Below are 6,098 nucleotides of genomic sequence, written 5' to 3'. Positions count from 1 at the left end.
TTGCATGTGTTTCATGAGTCTGAAGAGGACTTTATGGATTGCTGTCGGACATATGGGCTAATGTCGGACTTGTGGACTTGATCCGGACTGGACTGGGATGTTTTCTCAGTGTTCAATTGCTCTTGTATATAAATCTGTCCCTTATCTACAGATGCATGTTTGTGAATTCGTTTCTCTAGTCTACCCAGACTAACACACTCCTCTGTGGTCTTGTTTGGCAACTGGATCTGCCGGGAAACGAACAGTGATCTGAGCCTTCGCTGCCATCCCCGCCACTCTTTGGAGCTGCTTTTTCCATCGGGCCCTGGCTCCTCTCTTTTTCTCCCGATAATAAAAGTCTTTGCAGGGAGATTCTCTCCAGCCAGTGAAAGCGTCTCCCTCAGCCAGATTTCAGAGGGCCTGACAATGTAACTACCCCAAACCAAACTACCCAAGCCCACACGCACTATCATGGAGTCAATTCTGACTCAGCGTGACCCTGTAGGGCAGAAGAGAATTACCCTGGTGGGTTGTTGAGACTGTAGCTCTTGAGAGAAGTAGAAAGCCTCGTCTCTGTCCTGCAGAGGATCTGGTGAGTTTGAACCGCTGACTTTTCAGTTCGTAGCCAAGGGCTTTAACCACTACACTACCTGGGTTTCTTCTCTTTTTTTGCCCAGTAAGCTCGGGGTGCAGAGTTGTCTTGCTCTTATTTTCATATCTGCCTGTGGGATAGATCACTCATGGCTGCAAGACAGCAGAACTGTACCTCCTAACCAAACACACCGCTCCTAGCGACACGATAGCACAGGATAAAACGGACGCTGGGAGCTTCCAGGCTTGTGACTATTTGCAGTAGAAAACCCTTTCTTTCTCCCAAGGGTGGTTTTGAACTGCTGACCTTGCAGTTAGCAGCCCAATGCGTGACCACTAAGCCATCCAGTCTGTCATCGTTCTCTGAAAATCATGCAATCTGGCTCTCCTTGGCATGTCCACTTTATTTCCTCTCTACCCCTTGAGGGTCCTGATTGTCTACTTTGGGAACTGTAGCTTCCTTTGTCTGTATCCCACCCTGACTACCCCCTACTTACTGTGGCCATGCTCACTGGCTTCACTGAAAGCTTTCTAGGACTTCCAGCACCCACTCTGCCAACATGGATTTACAGGATCGGGACCCCTTGGTGGCAGTTCTAATGTGTGCTATAGGTTAGTTATGAGTCAGAATCAACTTGACAGCAGTGGGTGGGATGAGAGTGAGGCAGGGGGTTAGGACTCCAGCGAAGCCAAGAGCAGTTCAGCACGGGAATCCGTTAGGAGGGGGTTCTAAGGAAAAGAAAGTGAGAAAAACCTGCGTCGATCAGGCAAGCACAGGGCAAGCACTCACGACTAAAGCGTGATGGCTCCTGCCTGCTTAGAGCAACGGTTCTTAACCTGTGGGTCGCGACCCCTTTGGGGGTTGAATGACCCTTTCACAGGGGTCACCTGGTTGATAACAGTAGCAAAATGACAGCTATGAAGTAGCAATGAGAATCATTTTATGGTTGGGGGTGGGGGTGGGGGGTCACCACAACATGAGGAACTGTATTAAAGGGTTGAGAAACCGGCCTAGATAGTGCTTTCCATAAGAAGTTCTCCAGAGGGCCGACGCTTCTAGGTATTCCAGAAATTGGCAGACCATTTGACAATAGTTGTCACAACAACTGGGGCACGCTCCTGTCACTTAGTGGACAAGGCTCACAAATGGCAGGCTGTCTTAAACAACGAAGAATTGCCAACACCCCCTGAGCCTTTGATTGCCCGCTTCCTTTACAAAACTCTTTTTTATTATTCTAACAGCTTTACTGATACATTGACCTATAATTCACATATTAAACAATAGTTTAAACATTCTGAAAAAAAGTTGTGCAATTATCACTACTAACCACGCTAGAACATTTTCTGCTCTCTTGTACTTATTATTGGCTCCCCAATGCCTGCCAGCCCCCCAAACTATTAATACAGTTACTGTTTCTGTAGACTTATCTTTCCTGGATCTCACACAAAGAAAACATACAGCAACAAAAAGCAATCAAAAAATTAAAAAAACCCAAGCCCACTAACAATAGCAAAATAAAATATAGAAAAGCCTCCGTTGAGAAGTATAGATCTAACTTTCTGAAGATTTTCCTGCTGTTGTGGATGGAAAACCTGCTAATAAGCACCTGGGTTTATAGTTAATTGGATTTCACATGTAAACTCAAAGTCTTGTTTGCTTGGTTTTAATACGGTGCATATTTGCCAGGAAGGCAACTACCTTTTAAATCAAGGGGAGAGGCTGCTTTGCTTTGAACTCATCGAGAATTGTTTTAAGCACTCAGGAAAGCATATTCTCCGCTGGGGTTGGTAACGGAATCACCAATTGAGCATGTTCGGGTCGGTTCTCTATGGCAATTTTAGGAGACAATGAAAACATGCAGCTGCTTCATGATGTCTTTTTGGGTTGATGTACCAGAATATTGGCATGGGAAAATCTGTCCTATTCTGCACATTAGTCCCCTTTAATGCTCAACTTCCATAATAGTGAGGACACCGCATATTGTGGGTTTTGTTTTTAATGTGTGTGCGGAGTAGATATTTTCTACAAATTTCACGCGGAACAAAAAGTGTTTCAAAATATTTATAATAAAAAGGAAGGATCTGGTAAGCTAAGACTCACTGCTCTGTGCTCATATTAGATAAACAGACGAGCAAGAGTAATTCCAGACACCCCCTGCTGGCGAGGGGCTGCTACTGCTCTCCTGCTGGCTTCCTTTTGAGTGGAAATAGACGCCAAGGAGGAGAGTTTGAGTTTGTTCTAAGCCGTGGGGAGAATGAGACTGTCATTTGAGCGTTTAAGAGAAAAAGCTCCCGTGTACTCAAGAGGAACACCAAGAGAAGGGAAAGAGCAGAGGTTTTAGCTGTGAGTAGTCAGGATCCAGAATCGCAATCCTGGGCTTTCTCTTCAGATGTGGGGGTCTGCTTTAATTATCGACAAATTTAACTTCCAATCTAGCGCATCTAACTTGTTGATGTACTGGGAAACCTTACCCTAAAATAATAATAATAAAGTTATTGAAGTGTATGAGAGGGATTCAGCAGGAAGCAAAGACGGCACGAAGGAGAAATCTTATCATTTAATTTCTGAAAGGCTGACAAAACCAACCAGCTCAGAATAGGAATGAAAAGACAGGGGAGACCAGCCAATGGCCATGTTACTGGAAGGAATATTTCTAAATACGGTCACTTTTTTTTCTCATAAAATAATGAAACCTCCTCCCTCCCCGAAAAGTGCTATTTTCTGGGAGTCAGTTCCACTTTCCCGAGTTTTCCCTCCATTCTTCTAATTGTCTAGGAATCAAACGCCAAAAGGGGTCCCGCTTGGCTTTCACAGCCAAGGGGAGACTGCCCCAGACCGGAGCATTCCATCGTGCGCTTACTGCTTGCTCCCACGAGGTGTCACTGTTGAAGATTTCTCGACAGAGCATAAAGGATGCTGCAGGCCAGATGCGGAGGTGATGGTAACAATGACCATGCTTCTTTGAGGAAGTAGATATAAACCCTTAGTGTCAAACGTGTACTGAAAGACCCTGTACTTGAGTTCTAAAGTTTGCAATTCTTTGTACTTGGTCTTCCATCTTAGACATACAGCCACCTTTCAAAGGACAAGCCAGCCCCAGTGGCACTGGGCTTTTTGGTGGCTGTCTCCTTATCGCCTAAACCTCTGCTCTTCCTCTTCCCTGATGTTCACCTGGGGGGAATGGCAGCTTGGCCTCTTGATCTCTCACATTACAGTTTCATTCACCCCCTATTACAGACCATTGGCAGACTTTCCTTTTGCAGAGCCCAGATCATATCTCGTTCCTGCCAATTCCTGTCCATTTTGTTTATATAATTATCACCATCTAATACTTATACCTCCAGTAGCACATCTTTTCTTGCAAACATCGAGTACAATTTTTTCCCAGGGAAGTGAGTGTATGTGTCCTAATAGAAGAAGGAGGAGGAGGAGGAGGAGAAGAAGAAGAAAAACTTCTAAAGTCCACAGCGCCTCCTCAATACATACTTACTACAGGTAGTCTGCTCCTCAAGCCAAGGTTCTGTTCAGACAACTCAGTAGAAAGCTCGTCCTGACACAACAAGTTAAAGACCTTTGGAGAGTATTCATTATTACTGGATTTTATTATCAGCATCTTTAGAAATCTGCTCTTTGAACAGCTGTGAATGAGCCCCTGAGAATGATAACACCAGCAAATTGTGTGATACAGCATAGTTAAGTAGTACAACATACTAAAGTTAAGATGCACCAACAGCCCCCAAAGATGGTTCCAAGGGTGGTTTGGGGTAACTCTACTACATAAACAATCACTGGCTACCTGCACTCCAAATATTCAAAAGAGGTGAATTGAGCACCCCTCAGACCAACATCCCAACCAGGTATGCAAGACGGTGGGACCTCTAGCTACCAAACAAGGATGGCTCAGAGAGGACAGCATCTGCCCTCGTCCCCCTAATGTGCCGACTGTGGCAGTTCTCCCCTCTCCTGTCGAAACTAATGAGTCACGATTGGAGTAATGTTTTTCTGTGACTCCAAAACCATTTTGCTTAATGAGGTACTAAGTCTTTATAATTAGGCCCAGAAGGAAATGAGGACATGGCCCTTAAGAGCAATAATTATTTCAGTTATTTATGGTAATAAAAAATTGAAAATAGGAATTCTTCCTCAGAATGTGACTATTTATTCTTTTACATATTGCCTAACAGGCAATTACCCTATTAAGGCAGCGTTTTGTTGCTAAAGACATTAATTGAAATGTAAATTAAATGTAAATCAGCTAATTAAATTGATATGTAATGAACTTGTCAGGCAGGCCTCTGATCAGATGCATTTTACTAATAAACAAGCATTGCAGTCAGCCCAACACGCAGCTGGGGCCTTGGGTGTCTGAGCCATTCCCCACAGAAACCACGAGAAGAAGGGGGGCCTCTAGTGCCCGAAACTTCAGGAAGAATGGGGAGTACCTCAGGCAGGCCCTTGGAAACATGTTTTCCTTAGGATACTGCTTCGGACTTCACTTTAGTTGCTTTGGGCGAGACAGTACAAATCCAGAAAATCTGCATCAAACTGAGTTATATAAGTTGAGCGTGCAGAAACAGGATAAAGTTAGAGGGAGTCAGTCCATCACCGTGGCAGCTCCATTCTCCCTGAATCTCTAAGCTGTAGGTCTCTCCTTGGGTTGACTTCATTTTCAGGTTGGTGAACCAATCATCAGAGAAGCTGGATTACTGTAGACACTCGAGCACAAGTCGAGTTTTTCAGCACATCTTTAATGGAGTTTTCCTGGTAAAATTAGGTGCCTCCACTGATATTCGGGTTGGCTTATATTTGAGTATCTATGGTATATGAAGAAGAAGGTGGCATCAGGATCAGAGGAAGGCTAATTAACAAGCTGTGTTATGCAGATTACACCACCTAGCTGACTGAAAGTGAGGAGGACTTGAAGGACTTGCTGACTAAACCAAGGATTGTAGCCTATAATACGGATTAAAACTCACTGTAGGGAAGACCCAAGTCCTCACAACTGAGCCAATCGGTCACATCATGGTAAATGGAGAACAGGTTGAAGTTGTCAAGGATTTTGTCTTGCTTGGATCCACAATCAATGCTCAGGGAAGCAGCAGGGAAGAGATCAAAGTACATATTGCATTGAGTAATCTGCTGCCCAGGACCTCTTTAGAGTACTGAACAGCAAGGACGTTGCTTTGCAGACTAAGGTGTGCCTAATCCTAGCTATGGTCTTCTCCGTGACGTCATGTGCATGTGACAGTTCGATATTGAGCAAGGAAGACCTAAGAAGAATCAATGCATTTAAATGGTGGTGCTGGAGAAGAATATTGGAAATACCATGGACTCCTAAAAGGACAAAACTGATCTGTAATACAAAAATGTACCGCCAGAGTGCTCCCTAGAGGCAAAGATGCAAGACTTCATCTTCCAGACTTTGGACATGTCAGGAGAAACCAGTCCCTGGAGAAGGACATCATGTTTTGTAAAGTGGAAGGACAGCGATGAAGAGGAAGGTCCATAAGAAGATGGATGGACATGG

The sequence above is a fragment of the Echinops telfairi genome, unplaced genomic scaffold, assembly GCF_000313985.2.
Source record: "Echinops telfairi isolate 266 unplaced genomic scaffold, ASM31398v2 ScPeMD7_443;HRSCAF=831, whole genome shotgun sequence".
Classification (NCBI taxonomy): Eukaryota; Metazoa; Chordata; class Mammalia; order Afrosoricida; family Tenrecidae; genus Echinops; species Echinops telfairi.
The sequence above is the reverse complement of the archived record's forward strand: the minus strand, read 5'-3'. Positions refer to the sequence as shown.